At 41.0% G+C, this 17,415-nt stretch overlaps 1 long non-coding RNA gene across 1 annotated transcript; it reads left to right on the top strand.

The window, feature by feature from the left end:
* Positions 1-746: 746 nt before the first annotated feature.
* Positions 747-9,073, top strand: LOC145524734 (uncharacterized). Its single transcript, XR_014067792.1, has 3 exons — positions 747-848; positions 8,233-8,333; positions 8,796-9,073. It is a non-coding gene; the product is annotated as an uncharacterized LOC145524734 (long non-coding RNA).
* The last annotated feature ends 8,342 nt before the right edge of the window (positions 9,074-17,415 follow it).

The following is a 17,415-nucleotide window of genomic DNA, read 5'->3' as shown; positions in this document are numbered from 1 at the left end:
GAAGGTAATTGATGCAATCTTTGGGGCCCTCTGTGGTCACTCAGGCTAACAAAGACAAGGGAGGAGTGCCAGAGTGATGCCGCCCAGAGTCAGAGAAGGAGAGGTGGCATGGGCATGAGCGGGGCAAAGATCTCACCCCACTCACATGTCCTGTCGTACAGTATGCATGGGGTGCTTCCTCATAGCTTGTCGCTGGCTGATTCCCCATTGGGTTGATGCGCTTAATCCCATGTCCACCCAGTGGACTTTGGCCGTAAAGGGAAACTAGAACTGAGAACCCAGTGTTAGAAGCAGTGAGTTGCATCCCACTGTGTGACCATCACCTACTCCCCCTCCTCCTCTGGACCTCATATTCCCATGTATATGATGATGCACAAGGTGTTACCTCTGTTCTAGTTGGAGATCTTGGTGGAGGGGTGAGTGGTCAGGATGTCCTGTGGGAGCAGAGAGAGTCTGAAGCTGCACAGCTGGACTGTCTGGCCTCACTCTCCTCAGCTCCAGCCCAGAGACACCACCCACATGAAAGACTAGGGCCCTCAGATGGGGAAAGGAGCCAGAGGGTAGAGTCCAGCTGTGCCACAGAGCTGCTGTGTGAGGCAGGCCGTGGTTGGGACCAGCTAGAGGGACTACCAAGGAAGCCCAGGAGGCCATCGGGTGTGGGGGGCTGGAATTGGAATTTTAAGAGCCTCAAGAAATGGAAACTGTCATCCCAAATAAGATGATTCAGTGGGATTGGAAGAGGGATACAAGAAGACACAGCGTTGGGGAACACAGAGTCTGGACTGGGTAGAGAAGCAGCCCAGGAAAGTGCCTGAGAGGAAGACCAAGGAAAATGTGAGGAAAACCAGGTAAGTGGGCCCATGGAGCCAAGGGGAAGTTGGAGGTCATGCCCTCTTTACCAGCAGCCCCAGGTGTGCCCTCCTGTGTCAGTGGGAGGACTCTGCCTCCTGGGCCCTTTGGTAGGAACTGCTCAGGCCCACACATCTGAGCATCAGTTACCCCAGCACAGACTGCCACCCTGACTAATGTGAGCAAAGAGCATTCTGGAGGGAGAAAGTGGGTGGTAGCATCTGATGATGCTGAAAGACCAAGCACTAAAGAGTTGAATAGATTTAGGATTTTGTAACTAAAGCAAGGACTTTGTAACTCAGAGAGCAGTTTTGATGGAGAGGTGAGAGGTAAGTAAGGAGACACAGCAAGCATAGACAACCTCTCAAGACGTGTGGCTAGCAGGGTGGATGAAGTGAGGATGGTGGTGGCTGACAGGATCTCATGGAGTCTGAGTCTGGGGGCCTTTGTTAGAAGTACAGACAGAAAAGCCTACCCCTGCCTGTTCTTCCCTGTCACTGCTCACCGTGGTTCTGGGATCGATGAGGCTGATTCTGTACTTGTTGATAGCAATTAAGAGGATCTTCCCAGGTGGCGCTAGTGATAAAGAACCCTCCTGCCAATGCAGGACACAGATGTGGGTTCGATCCCTGGGTTGGAAAGATCCCCTGGAGGAGAGCATGGTAACCCACTCTAGTATTCTTGTCTGGAGAATCCCATGGATGGCAGAGCCTGGCTTTACTAGCGTGTGAGATGAGTACAATTGTGTGGTAGTTTGAGCATTCTTTGGCATTGCCTTTCTTGGGGACTGGAATGAAAACTGACTTTTTCCAGTCCTGTGGCCACTGCTGAGTTTTCCAAATTTGCTGACATATTGAGTGCAGCACTTTCACAGCATCATCTTTTAGGATTTGAAATAGCTCAACTGGAATTCCATCACCTCCACTAGCTTTGTTCATAGTGATGCTTCCTAAGGCCCACTTGACTTCACATTCCAGGATGTCTGGCTCTAGGTGAGTGATCACACCATCATGGTTATCTGGGTCATGAAGATCTTTTTTGTATAGTTCTTCTGTGTATTCTTGCCACTTCTTCTTAATATCTTCTGCTTCTGTTAGGTCCATACAATTTTTGTCCTTTATTGTGCTCATCTTTGCATGAAATGTTCCCTTTGTATCCCTGATTTTCTTGAAGAGATCTCTAGTCTTTCTCATTCTATTGTTTTCCTCTATTTCTTTGCACTGATCACTGAGGAAGGCTTTCTTATCTCTTCTTGCTATTCTTTGGAACTCTGCATTCAAATGGGTGTATCTTTCCTTTTCTCCTTTGCCTTTAGCTTCTCTTATTTTCTCAGCTATTTTTAAGGCCTCATCAGACAGCCATTTTGCCTTTTTGCAGTTCTTGGGGATGGTCTTGATCACTGCCCCCTGTTCAGTGTCACAAACCTTCTCCATAGTTCTTCAGGTACTCTGTCTATCAGATCTAATCCCTTTAATCTGTTTGTCACTTCCACTGTATAATCATAAGGGATTTTATTTAGGTACTACCTGCCTGGTCTTGTCGTTTTTCCCACTTACTTCCATTTGGGTCTGAATTTGGCAATAAGGACTTCATGATCTGAGCCACAGTCAGCTCCTGAGCTTGTTTTTGTGGAGTGTATGGAGCTTCTTCGTTTTTGGCTGCAAAGAATATAATCAGTCTGATTTCGGTGTTGGCCATCTGGTGATGTCCATGTGTAGTCTTCTCTTGTGTTGTTGGAAGAAGGTGTTTACTATGACCAGCATGTTCTCTTGCCAAAATTCTGTTAGCCTTTGACTTGCTTCATTTTGTACTCCAAGGCCAAATTTACCTGTTACTCCAGGTAGCTCTTGACTTCCTACTTCCTACTGCATTCCAGTCCCCTATAATGAAGAGGACATCTTTTTTTGGTGTTAGTTCTAGAGGGTCTTGTAGGTATTCATAGAACCATTCAACTTCAGCTTCTTCAGCATTACTGGTCTGGGCATAGATTGGGATTACTGTGATATTGAATGGTTTGCCTCGGAAATGAACAGAGATCATTTTGTCGTTTTTGAGATTGCATCCAAGTACTGCATTTTGGACTCTTTCGGAGACTATGATGGCTGCTCCATTTCTTCTAAGGAATTCTTGCCCACAGCAGTAGATATAATGGTCAACTGAGTTAAATTCACCCATTCCAGTCTATTTTAGTTTGCTGATTCCTAAAATGTCGATGTTCACTCTTGCCATCTCCTGTTTGACCACTTCCAATTTGCCTTGATTCATGGACCTAACATTCCAGGTTCGTATGCAGTATTACTCTTTACAGCATCAGACTTTACTTCTATCACCCGTCACATCCACAGCTGGGTGCAGTTTTTGCTTTGGCTCCGTCTTTTCATTCTTTCTGGAGTTATTTCTCCACTCTTCTCCTGTAGCATATGGGGCACCTACTGACCTGGGGAGTTCATCTTTCAGTGTCATACCTTTTTGCCTTTTCGTATTGTTCATGGGGTTTTCAAGGCAATAATACTGAAGTGGTTTGCCATTCCCTCTCTAGTAGACCACATTTTTCAGAACTCTCTGCCATGACCCGTCTGTCTTGTGTGGCCCTACATGGCATGGCTCATAGTTTCATTGAGCTAGACAAGGCTTTGGTCCATGTGATCAGATTGGTTGGTTTTCTGTGACTCTGGATTTCATTCTCTCTGCCCTCTGATGGATAAGGATAGATGAGTTTTAAAGCTGCCTCCCTTTTTTTTTCAAGCTGAAATACAGTTGACATAGAATATTATGTTAGTTTCAGGTATGCTGTGTAGTTATTTGACATTTTCATACATTATGAAATTATCACCATGATAAGTCTAGTAACCATCTTTCCTCATACAGTATTATTGACCATATTCCTTATCCCCCTGGCTTGTACACTTTATAAATGGACCTCTTATTCCCCTTTACCTATTTCCTCCACCTTCCCACCCACCTCCACTCTGGCAGTCGCCAATTTATTCTTTGTGTTTGTGAGTCCTTTTTGTTTTATTTTTTTGTTAGCTTTGTTTTTCAGTTTCTACACATAAATAGGGCCACATTATATTTGTCTTTCTTTGTCTGACATTTCATTTAGCAGTTGTTGCAAATGGCAAGATTTCATTCTTTCTTATGGCTTAAATATCCCATTGTGCATTTATACCACATCTTTGTTATCCATTCATCTGTTGGTGAACACCCAGCTTGCTTCCAAAAATTGGTTATTGTAAATAAGGCTGCAGTGAGCACCAGGGTGCACATATCTCTTCCAATTAGTGTTTCCATTTTCTTCAGGTAAATAACCAGGAGTGAATTTGCTGGGTCGTGTGGTAGTTTGATTTTTAGTTTTTTGAGGAAACTTCATACCGTTTTTAGTAATGGCTATATGAATTTATTTTATCAGCAGGGGATGAGAGTTCCATTTTCTCTATATCTTTGCCAACACTTGTTATTTGTCTTTTTTGTAATAGCCATTCTGGCAAGTGTGAGGTAATATACACCTACATACATACATATTAATATAATCATTTTAACTTGATAAGCCCTTAAGTTTGAACACATTTCAATCACCCTATGTATGTACTCCCACTCCCCTCCTTTAATGTTTTTGATATATTTTACAGTTTTCCTTTTGTTTGTATATCCCTTGATTACTTGTGAATGTAGATGATTTTACTGCTTTTGTCTTTTTACCTTCCTACTAGGTTTATAAGGCGTTGATCCACTCGTTTTACTGGGTGTTTGCCTTTACCAGTAAGATTTTTCCTTTCGTATTTTCATATAGCTAGTTGTAGTCTTTTTTTTTCCTCTTGAGAAGTCCCTTTAACATTTCTTATAAAGTTGGTTTAGTGTTACTGAACTCTTTTTGCTATTGCTTGTCTGTAAAACTGTTTATCTCTCATTCATATATGAATGATAGATTTGCTAGGTAGAGTATTCTTGTTCATGAGTTTTTTCATTTCACCACTTTGAATATATTGTGCCACTGCCCCTGGCCTGCAGAGTTTCTGCTGAAAAGTCATGACTGTCTTATGGGAGTTCCCTTATACATAGCTCATTGCTTTTCTCTTGCTGCTCTTAAGGTTCTCTTTTTATCTTCAATTTTGGCCATTTTAAGTATAACTTATCTTTGTGTGGATCTCTTTGGGTTCCTCTTGTTTGGGACTTTTTATGGTTCCTGAGCCTGGGTGTCAGTTTCCTTCCCCAGGCTAAGGAAGGTTTTAGCTACTATTTCTTCAAATAAATTCTCTGCCACTTTCCCTCTCTCTTCTCCTTCTGGGACCCCTATAATGTGAATGTTAGTATACTTGATGTTGTCCCAGAAATCTCTAAAACTGCTCTTATTTTTTAAAATTCTTTTTTTTTTTTTTTCCTTTTTAGTTAGGTGATTTTCTCTACTTTGCCTTCCAGTTCAGTATCCATGCCACTGTATCATCTCATCTACTGTTGTTTCCTCCAGTGTATGTTTTACTTCAGTTATCATATTCTTCTGATCTGTTTCTTTATATTTTCTCAGTCTTTGTTCAACTTCTCACTCTGTTCATTCATTCTCCTGAGGTCACTGAACATCTTTATGATGATTATTTTTAACTCTTTATGGGGTGGATTCTTATCTACACGTTATTAGTTCTTTTTCTGAGGTGTTGTCTTGTTCCTTTGTTTGGACCATACCCCCTGATCCTCAATTTGCTCACTTCTCTGTGTTTTCTTCCTACATGTTCATTGTGTTGCTTACAGTTCTGATCTTGGAGAAGTGACCTTATGTAGCCAACACTCTGGCATCTAGCATCATGCTCCCCTGTATTTACCATAGTTAGATGCTCTAGGCTGCCCCCTATGTGGGCCACTGTTGTGGCACAAATGACTGTTGAGGGTGTGTTGATAGATAGGACTGGCTCTCAGCCTGGTTGGCTACCCTGATTTCCAGCAGGCCTGGTAGCTACCAGCCTACTGGAGAGTGGAGGATGCTTCCTGTATGGTTGGCTGTGTGGCCTGGGTGGGGGATATGAGCTGTTGCTGGCCCATTGTTGTATTAGAAAGCCTCTGGTGCTAATTGGTGACATACAAGGAGGGTTTGAAAATGGATCTAGCCAGTGCCATTGTTATCTCAGTAGAAAAGCTCCCAAAATGGCTGCCACCTGCAGTGCTTTCCCTTAGGAGAGTCCCAATTGCCTCCTGCGTCTCTGGGAGGCTCTTCAACATCAGCAAGTGTGTCTGACTCAGCCTCTTTTCAAACTGCTGCCGCTGCCCTGGAACGTGCAGTGTGTGAGCTTTTGAGTGTGTACCTCTAATTAGAGTGAAGTCACTGTTTCCTCCAGCTCTCCTGCTAGAAGATCCACTGGTTTTCAAAGCCAGACTTTCTGGAGGCTCATCTTCCTGGTTCAGGACCCTCAGGATGGGTAGCCCAATATGAAGCTTCAACCCGTCGCTCCTTAGGGAGAACTTTAGGCATTTATGATATTTCTCCTGTTTGTGGGTTACTAGCCCAGGGAAATGGGCCCTGACTTTACTGCATCTCTGCCCTTTCTACCCATCTTGTTGTGGTTCCTTCTCTGTGCCTTTAGGTGTGTCTTTCCTGCTAGTCTTCAGGTCATTCTCATAGATAATAGCTCTGTAAATTGTGATTTTGCTGTGTTTGTGGAAGAAGGTGAGTTCAGGGTCTTCTGACTCCACTATCTTGGCCATCTCTAACCCTGAACTATTTTATGTCTAAAGGAAACCTTGTGTCTTGTTTTCTTCGATATCCACAGCAACTCATATTTTGCTTGAGGAGGCTGAGGCTTAGAGAAAAGTAAACTGATTAAGGTCTCATAGCTGGAAAGTGGCAGGGATGAGTGTGAAACTGTCTTCCTTAAATATGTACTACATCACAATATACTCTGTTGTTTCCAAACCAGCTTACACATCTGACTCACTCATGATGCTTTTCTAAAACACAGATGCCTGGCTCCCACCCAACTTTTGGAGTCAGAATTTCCAGAGGGGTAGTTTTGGGTCTGTAAGAGGATTTGGAAGATGAGAAAGAAGAGTACTCTGTGGGCTGTGTTAGTGGTTGAGATTTGAGCTGGCAATGGTTAGAATGTCTGTGGCCATTATCTAATGCTGACCTCTAATGTGGCTTCAGTGTGTGCCTGGGGGGATGCGTAAATGATTGCAAGAAGCTGTAATTGAGGGCCTCTCATCGTTGGTGCTGAGTTGCAGAATTCCATGTGGGAAGGCCTGGTTCTTATGGTTAGGATCTGGAGCCTTTGGTTTATTCTATGAAGTCCTGTAGTATGTAGTTTAGAATTTTTTTCTGGCTCCATTTTCACAACCAAGGTAGAATTCTCTAAGCTTGGGAAGAGTTTAACAAAGTTGATTTAAAACCTGGACTAAGTCAATGTTTATCCCTCTTGTTTGGAGCTTTTTTACTGCCCTGGGCTCAGATTAGCTAAGATGAACTGATGGGAGGGGCTTCTTGAAAATAAATCTTAAAAAAAAGATAAGGTCAATGATCTGTGGGGATTTTGCAGTGTCAGCCTCATTTCCCATGCTACCAGAAGCTAAACAGACTTGACCAAAGAAAGGATGGGTGGGGTTTCAGGCTTCTGTTTCCATTTTTATTTCCTCCAGCCTGTTAGCTCTGGTTTCATGAAATCATATGATTCGTTTCTTTTTCCTCAGTCGTGATTTCTTTGTCTTAATGAGTGGGTTGGGAAATCTTACTCTTAAATTTTCCTTCATTAATGATAACTCATGTTTGTAAAGCTCTTTAACTTCTACAAAGCACATACTTTTTAAAAAATCTTAGTTGATCCTTAAAATAATAAGAACAATAGTAATAAAAATAATAGCAAATAGTACTAACACAATAGTAATAATCATAAAATAGTAACAACAATAACTGTGCTACTATTTATTGAGTGCCTGTTAGTTACCACATATTATATTAGGATCTTTGATGTTTGTGAAATATATAAATTTTTCAAGGAGACGAATATTTTACTTTGTAGACAGCAAACTGAGGTAACTCAGTTTGAGTAACTTGCCCAGGGTCTTATAGTTAATATGACTAATCTGGGATTATAGCTCTTCTCTATTATTCCAGAGACCTCTCCACTGTACAACCCTGATACTCTTGTGCTCAGAGAGTCAAGGAGTTGCCCAAGGTCACATGTTACGTAGTTGCAATGAATGGAATCTGCACTTGGACTTTTGTGTTTTGACCTCTGGACTATCTCTTTAATTCTGCTAAGTCCTCAGACACCATGTACTATTTGAAGGCTCCCATCCTAGAGATGTTCAGACTAATGCCTTCAGTAGAACTGATTTGGTTAGTTCTTTTAACTTATTTTAAAACAAATTTGCATTTAATGACATCCATTCATATTCACTTAGTCTGCAATATGAAGAAGACATGGTGCATGTAGAAGAAGCTATGTTGGAGTTCGAACACTTAAGGTTATCAACATTGACCACCCCTGACTTTGTGACCTTCCGTAAGTTTCTCTACCTTTCTTCATCTCAGTTATCTTACCTGTAGTATGGATACATAATAATATTTATCTCATAGATTAAATGTTAGGCATATCAACCAACTATATGTTCAAGATTCTCTAAGTAATAACACTTTAAAATATCCTGTTTGGGGTTTTGTTCCTATTGCAGTGTTTCCACTTGTTGTTTGACAACTTTGTGACCTTCTCTTGGTTTCAATTTCTTTCTTGTCTGTAAAATGATTAAGTTGGATTAAATGATTTGTAAGGTCGTATATAGCTCGTGAACCATGATTCTTGGAGTTTCTTCCACTGTACTGTTAAATGTTTATACAGAAAAATGCACCCTTTAGCAGTGTACGGCTCAGTGAATTGTCACATTGACCATACCTGTGTGGCCACTATCTTGACCAACAAATATGATATAACCAGCCCCTCCTAAGCTCCCTGTGTTTTCCTTTTCAGACACTAGCATCTCTCTCCTTTGGAAGATAAACATCGTGAATGAGTTTGCCTGTTTTTGAACTTGCTATACATAGGATCATACAGTGTATATTCCTTTCTTTGCCTTCATTAGATTTAGCATCGATTGTAAGGTATTTCTGGGGTTTTTTTTTTTCTCTTATTTTGTATATTGGTCTAATTTTTTCATTGCTGTATAATATCCTCTTATAGGATTATTTTGCATTGTATAATTGATGGATATAAAGTTGATTTAAATAATAAACTTTTAAAAATAAAAATTAATTAAAGTTTTATTGATGTATAGTTGATTTACAATGTTATGTTAGTTTCAGGTATACTTTCATATATGTATATGTGTATATATATATATATTCTTTTTCAGATTATTTTCCTTTATAGGTTACTGCAAGATATTGAATATAATTCCCTGTACTGTATAGTAAGTCCTTGTTGTTTATCTGTTTTTTATACAGTAGTATATATCTGTTAATCCTAAACTCCTAATTTATCCTTCCCCTTCCTTTCCCAATTGGTAACCATAAGTTTGTTTTCTATGTTTGTGAGTCTATTTCTGTTCTCTAAATAAGTTTATTTGTGTCATTTTTATATATTCCACATATAAGTGATATCATATATTTATCTTTCTCTATCTGACTTCCTCCATGTTGTGTGATAGTCTCTGGGTCCAACCGTGTTACTGCAAATGGTTTTACAGTCTTTCACTCTTCTTTATGGCTCAAAATATTCCACTGTGTGTATGTGCCACATCTTTATCCATTCATCTGTCAATGGACATTTAGGTTGCCTCCATGTCTTTGCTACTGTTAATAATGCTACTATCAACATTGGGGTGGGTGTATCTTTTAAAATTAGAGTTTTCATCTTTTCTGGATTTATGCTCAGGATACTCTTTTATGTTATGCTCAGGATACTCTTTTACGCTCTTAATGGCGTATTTGATAGATGCATGACATGGTGTCTTTGATAGAATTTTAATATAGTCAAATTTGTGAACTATTTCCTTTCTATTAAAAATGCTTTGTATTCTCTTTTTGAAATCTTAACCTACTCTAAGGTATGAAATTTTTCATCTATTAGAATTTTCTGTGGTCGTATACTTGATCGTATTATCCATAAGCTGTCATAGTTCTGTTTCTTCCTTTCTAATCCTTCTTCTTTTTTCTTCTTTTACTTTCCTAATTGTACTGGCTAATACCTTCAGTATTATGATGAATAGAAGTGATGGTAGCACATCCTTATCTTATTTCTGTTCTCAGAAGGAAAACTATCAACATGTCTATGGGGTTGCATAGAGTCGGATACAACTGAAGCAACTTAGCAGCAGCAGCAGCAGCAGCAGTATGGTATTTGCTCTAGGGTTTGTAGTAATTAGCTTTTATTAGATGAAGTAATTCCCCTGTAATCTCAGTTTACTAAGAAGTTTTAATTACAGTTGGATGTCAAGTTTTAGTAAATCCTTTGTGGCATTAATTGATTTACATACATTTTCTTCTTTATTTTGTAAGTATGGTCAATTACATTTTTTTAAAAAAATATTGAGATGCAGTTCCCATACCACATAGTTCACCATCTCACAGTATACAATTCAGTGGTTTTTAGTGTATTACAAGATTGTATGAACATCACAACTATCTAATTAATAGTACATTTTCATCACCCTAAAAAGAAACCCTATAACTGTTAGTATCCACATCTCATTTTTCCCTTACTCCAGCCCTTGCCAACCACTAATCTACTTTCTGTCTATGAATTTGCCTTTTCTGGGTATTTTATATGAATTAAATAGAATATATGGCCTTTTGTGACTGGCTTCTTTCACTTAACATGTTTTTAAAGTTCTTTCATGATGGGCTTCCCTGCTAGCTCAGACAGTAAAGAGTCTACCTGCAGTGTGGGAGACCCAGGTTCAATCCCTGGGTCATGAAAATCCCCTGGAGAAGGAAATGGCAACCCACTCCAATATTCTTGCCTGGAAAATCCCTTGGAAAGAGGAACCTGTCAGGCTACAGTCCATGGGGTCGCAAAGAGTCAGACACGACCGAGTGACTTCACATGATGTATTAATGACAAGGATCTGGATTTCTTATTTCCTTTCTTTCTTTTTCTGGACTGAATAACGTTCCGTTATATGGCTTTATCACTTTTGATTTATCCATTTGTCAGTTGAGGTACATTTGGGTTTCTGCTTTTTGACTCTTGAATAATGTTGCTCTGAATATTTATTTACATAATGTTGCTCTGAATATTTATTTACATGTTTTTGTGTAGGCACAAGCTTTCATCAGATGCTTCTAGACTTATACTTTTAGTTACAATAAAACAAATCAAACCAAATGAAAACATTACCTTGAAGCAGCAGTAGTCCCAGGGATCCTGATACTTGTGTTTGGGGATATGGGACTAACAGGATCCCAAGTTTGCTTCATTTTCTCTTTTTTATCTTCCCTCCATCTCAAGCTCAGAGTATATCCTTTGTAACAGTTTATAAAATTTGATTGGCTTGCTGGGCAAGCAGGAAGCTGAAACAAAGATTACCATCTACTCCTCTGGGTTTTTGTTTATTCTGTGTCTTTTTGGAATGCCCTTCCCCGGTTCTACCTAACCAACTCTTATTTATCCTTTATGGGTTCTTTGAGGTAGTATCTTCTCCAGAAAGATGGTTTATTACTGGCCTTGATCTTTAGCCTGAGCATTGATCATTGACCAGTTTTATAGATTGAGAATTTGAACTAAGAGAAAGAAAGGTACTTTCCTAGATTTGTAAATTGAATTAACAACAAGGATATACTGGCTCCATCTTCCTTTGATTCCTTCTCAAGGATATATTTCTTTCTTTCTTTATGGACAAGAAGCATTTGTATTATCATCAGTTTGCTTTGATTTTCAGGGTTATAAACTGAAACAATGAGAGACAGCAATGTTACAGATGGGCGATCTGGGCCAGATATATTTCTTTTAATATATAAAAGAATATATACTGATCTCAGTATGCTTAGCTGTAAAATGGGGGAAGTCTATACTGTTTGGTTTCTGGAATATTTGTGAGGAACCAGTTAGACAGTGACTGTGACTGGACTTTGTGAAGGGCTATACACATGAAAGGGAGGTGATTGTTACTTCCTAGAAGATATTTACTGAGTGCCAGATAGCTCTGCAATTGTATGGCTTCTCCAGTTCTCTTATGCTTTCCTTCCTCAGGTACCCTGTTTTTTGCTGTGACCCCTAGCCAGTAACTGCTGCTGCTGCTGCTAAGTCGCTTCAGTCGTGTCCGACTCTGTGCGACCCCACAGACAGCAGCCCACCAGGCTCCGCCGTCCCTGGGATTCTCCAGGCAAGAACACTGGAGTGGGTTGCCATTTCCTTCTCCAATGCATGAAAGTGAAAAGTGAAAGTGAAGTAACTACTCGGCCTAAATTGCACAGCACTCATGACACGTCCTGTCAGCTAGGTTCCGTTTCCCTCCCACACTCTCCTCCTCTCCCACTTTAGCTAAGCTCTTCCTCTTACGATTTCTCAGGCCTGGTCCATATTAAACTATTTCAGCCAGCAGTTGCTTTCAGTCAGGTCAGTCAGTGGGGGTCAGGGGACATGACAGAGGATGAAGGACTTGATCAGATAAACTGAGTATTACTGCCATGACGCAGCCCTCTTTCCTCAAGGAGTAGAGTAACATAATCTCTAAGATCATTTCCTAATATTTTATGGGGTGTTCCTAATCTAAGTAATCTTGGTGTTGGGTCCTACTTTGGATTTGGAAATATAATGATCGTGATTAGAAGCCACAAGGGACTTCCCTGACAGTCCAGGGTTAGCACTTCACCCGCCAATGCAGGGGTTTGGGTTTGATCCCTGGTTGGGGGAGCTAAGATCCCACATGCCTCCAGGCCAAAAAAACCCAAAACACAAAACAGAAGCAATATTGTAACAAATCCAATAAAGACTTAAAAAAAAAGAAGCCATGATTTTGGTCCTCAAGAAGCTTACATTTTAGGTAAGGAGATTAAGTCTTAAAACTGTCAACTGCTACTGCTACTGCTAAGTCGCTTCAGTCGTGTCCGACTCTGTGCGACCCCATAGACGGCAGCCCACCAGGCTCCGCCGTCCCTGGGATTCTCCAGGCAAGAATACTAGAGTGGGTTGCCATTTCCTTCTCCAGTGCATGAAAGGGAAAAGTTAAAGTGAAGTCGCTCAGTCATGTCCGACTCTTAGCGACCCCATGGACTGTAGCCTACCAGGCTCCTCCGTCCATGGGATTTTCCAGGCAGGAGTACTGGAGTGGGGTGCCATTGCCTTCTCCGAAAACTGTCAAAGAGTCATACAAATCGGGGAATGACTAAATGCATGGTGGTTTGGCAGACTTGGTGTCTTGGGACTTCTCAGAGAGACGAGAGGTCAGGAAATCCTTCCAGAAGAACTGAGACTAGGACTAGTCTTTAAATGATGGTTGAGGGTTTGATGGGGAGAATGAGAGGAAAAACATTCTAAGCAAGGAGAAGAAAAAGTAAGCAAAAACTTGGAGGTGGGAATCTGGGAGGTATACACAAAGGTTGTGGGGTGAAAAGTGACCCGTGGAAGCAGAGCCAACGTCAGCATTGCCCTGTATATTTCCTCGCGAGTTAAATGGTTTCATTTCCCTGGAATCCTTTTCTGTAAACTTACTTCATCCTCTGAGCCACTCTTTTTCATATCCTTATTACCAAAGTTCCTTGTCCTTTTTTTGTATTTGACATTTCATGCCTATGATGATATATTACACAGTACATTAATAACATAAATAAAATATGAAAATATAAGGCATATAAATACAAAACAAAAATCTATTAAGACATAAGCATAATATAACTGTTTTTTGCCTAAAATCTTTAAACTAGATGAGAGGAAATTTAGGAAGAGAAGGCAATTCCAAAGCCCTGCAGCATGTCTCCTGCATTCTGACTATGAGTAAGATAGATGCATTTATGTCATAAATGACTGCTTAATTTGGCCCTGATACACTCTTAGCTTTCCCTTTCTCATCTCAACTCAGCTGTTTCTGGAGGGAAAATGGCTATATATGTAAATAACTTAAACCCTAGCAGCTGGCATCTAGGCAAATAGTTCTCATTAAGCTATTGGGGAAATTTACACTGGATATATCTATTACTGCTTCAAATGTGGTAACAACCTATTCTTCTACTTCCACTCGCATTAATGGTCCCTCTTCTTTACGGGATTAGTCCTAGAATAGTTCAACCTGACCCTTTTAAAAAATGCCATGCCAGTATAAAAATGTTCAGGCACTGTCCTTGGAACCATCCCAGGGACTTGCATATTTAGCAGGAAAGTGGATACAGTGAGCAGTAAGGCTCAGATGAAATCTACTGAAAGAAGATGGCATCTCTGGGACTGTTAGCAAAGTCTCTGGCCAGACATCCAAGGAAAATTTATTCCAGTCAAACTAAGCTGTGGTATCAGAATTTTGCCCCAAAAGATACAATCAGGAGACATAGCTATGAAAATCCCAACAGAATTAAATTCTGGGTTAGTGAAAAAAGGAGCAAAATCCATATATCTGTTCCCAGCCCTATGTCTTCCTAGTGACCCATTCAATATGTTAGCAAAGTGTTGTCTGAGCAGTGTGTGTAAGGAGTGATAATGAAATAAAAAATATGTCAGAAAGTTACTTCCAAATGGTTTGAGGCATGTGATTTTTAGTACTGTGTGTTACAGAAATGTCAAGAATGGTATGTTTTAACTGTATGCGAGATGATGTCAGTGTGCATGGAAGGTCTTTTTTCCTTTTTTGATTAGTGCTGTTAGTGTTCAAAGAATAAAAATGGTTGTTTTATGGTTTAGATTACAAGGTAGGAAAATCTGACTTTTCAACCATGACCTGCATGAGAGAAGCATCCTTGGAAGTCTTAAATCATATGTCTGTGTTCTTAACTCATTTATATAGTGCTTTTTTATGTTCTGATGGTTTTTGTGAACTGGCATAAATCTGCTGCTGCTGCTGCTGCTGCTGCTGAGTCGCTTCAGACGTGTCCGACTCTGTGCGACCCCATAGATGGCAGCCCATCAGGCTCTGCTGTCCCTGGGATTCTCCAGGCAAGAATACTGGAGTGGGTTGCCATTTCCTTCTCCAGTGCATGAAAGGGCAAAGTGAAAGTGAAGGCATAAATCTAATGATGCATATAAGCTTGTGTATTTTTACAAATAGTTTGCTATTTATTTCTTGACCCATATGTAAGTATTTAGAGTCACATTTCTTCAAAGCTTATTTGAAGCTGCGTTGTGGGTTTGGGCTTTTGTTTGTTTGTTTGTTTTGGTTGGGGGTTGCGGGAGAGAGGGATTTTGTACTGTGATAACCCAGATGGAGTTACCTTATGGTTTAAAGCAAATGTCCTACTGAAAGCAATTCAAATATCAGAAAAATTATTTCAGGTTCAGACAGAATAAAAAAAGATACTGAAGAAAAATCCATAGAAATGAGACCTGAGTTCAAATCCCAGCTCTTACTAGCTGTATGAGCTTGAGCAAGTTATCTACTGTTTTTAGTTTTCTTATCTCTAAAATGACAGTAGTAATAATGTATCCCATTGGATTGTAAGAATTAAGGAAAATAATTGTGTTATAGTACCTTATACATGGTAAATTCTTATTTAATGTTGTTTCTTCTCCTCATTATACCAAAAAGTATGTTTTCTTGACAACATGAAAATATTTTAAGGGAGCTAAGGTAATGGGCCTTGGCTCTGATGCCAGATGCTTTGAATTTCAATTACTTAAATAATCGTAGGCAGTTCTCTACTTCAGTTTCCTAATCTCCTAGTAAAAATTGACCATCAGGATTGTAGTGATTATATGAGATTGTGTGTGTGAAGTACCTGTTAAAAACGTTGGGATGCCGTGTCAGGAAGAAACATAGCAACAGAGCTTTGAGAGTGCTTATTTATTTCTGTTTTCAGAGACATTTGGAATATAGGAGCTGGAAGAACACTTAAGATCATCCAGTCTAGGTGAGCCAAGCAGATGGAGAAAGACCCTGAGCTCACCTTCTTTCATGGGCACACCAAAATTACAGCTATTTACAGAGTAGCCATAGACGAGAATAGTCTAAGACTCACAGAAAAGATTTCCCACAACTGAAAAGATAAAGAAGGATACAGTCTTTATACAAAGATAAAGAAGGTAAGAGAGGTGGAGATGAGTGTAGCCAGATACACACCCCTGGGTAGGCCACCCATAAACAGGAGAATAATCACAGTTGCAGAGGTGTTCCCCAAGGAGTGAGGGGTCTCAGTCCCCCAGCAGGCTCCCCTAGCCCAGGAATCCTGCACCAGGAAGGTGAGCCCCCAAAATATCTGGATTTGAAAGCCAATGGAAAGCTTCTCTGGTGGTCCAGTGGTAAAGACTCCACCTGCCAATGCAGGGGACATGGTTTCGATCCCTGGTCTGGGAAGATTCCACATGCTGTGGGGCAACTAAGCCCCTGTGCCGCAACTACCAAAGCCAACATGCTGCAGCTACTGAAGCCCATGCACCTGGAACCTGTGCTCTGCAGCAGGAGGAGCTACTGCAATGAGAAGCCCATGCACTGCAACTAGAGTAGCCCCCACCCGCCACAACTAGAGAAAGACCACATGATAATAAAGACCCAGCACAGCTGAAAAATAAAAACAAATAAATAAAATTAAAAAGCATCCCAGCTTTTGAAGGTCAACAGAGCGTTTTTATGGGCGGACTGGAGCGTTATAGGCAACAGACTGTGCTGTTAAAGGGTACACACAAAATCTCACAAGCTTCATGTCCAGTGCAGAGGCAGTAATTTTAAAGGAGCCTGGTTCAGACCCACTTGCTAATACTTGTAGAGCCTCCTGGAGAAGCAGAAAGCAACAGAGACACCCCTTGGGAACATAGACTCTGGTGACAGCCATTTGGGAGAGCTCATCATACCACAAGGACACTGGTACTGGCAAGCATCATTTTGGAATCCTCTCTCTGGCCTATTAGTGCCAGGACTTTGCCTACAACAAGTATACCAGCACCAGTCCCATTACACCCCCAAGACCAAACAGAAAGCTAAGTAGTAACCTGGCCCTACTCATTTATGTGCTGGCACCAGCCCGAGAGCCCTCCTAGACTGGCAGCTAGCTATACCAAAATGCAGCCTGGCCTACCACTGGCTGACAACTGCTGTACCTCCAGAGTCCCACAGCCAGCCACCCCAGGACCCTGCTCCACCAACCAGCAGGCAGACATGGTCCCTGGGACCACATGACCATGCAGTCAGCCACAACTGGACCTGGCCTTGCCCAGCTTTAGGCTGGAACAAGCCCCAGAAACTCCTGGTCTGTAAGCCAGCCAGGCTAGGACAAGGTCCTGCCTCCTGTGGACTGATTGCCACTGAAGGAAGCAGGTCCTCACAGCAAACCAGGCCAGAGGCCAGCCCCAGGTACTAGGGCATACACAATAGTTGGTGTTGTCATGAAAGTAGGACATGAAAAACCAACAGTGGGGCACTCCTAGAGCATTTAGCTCTGATGACCAGAGGGGAACTCCAGAGGACATCTCCATAAGATCAGTTCTCCAAAATTAGGAAGTATGATGGACCTATGTA

The sequence above is a fragment of the Giraffa tippelskirchi genome, chromosome 10, assembly GCF_054371585.1.
Source record: "Giraffa tippelskirchi isolate mGirTip1 chromosome 10, T2T-mGirTip1v1.2.pri, whole genome shotgun sequence".
NCBI classification, from domain to species: Eukaryota; Metazoa; Chordata; class Mammalia; order Artiodactyla; family Giraffidae; genus Giraffa; species Giraffa tippelskirchi.
Note: the sequence above shows the minus strand (reverse complement) of the source record. Positions and strands in the feature narration are given on the sequence as shown.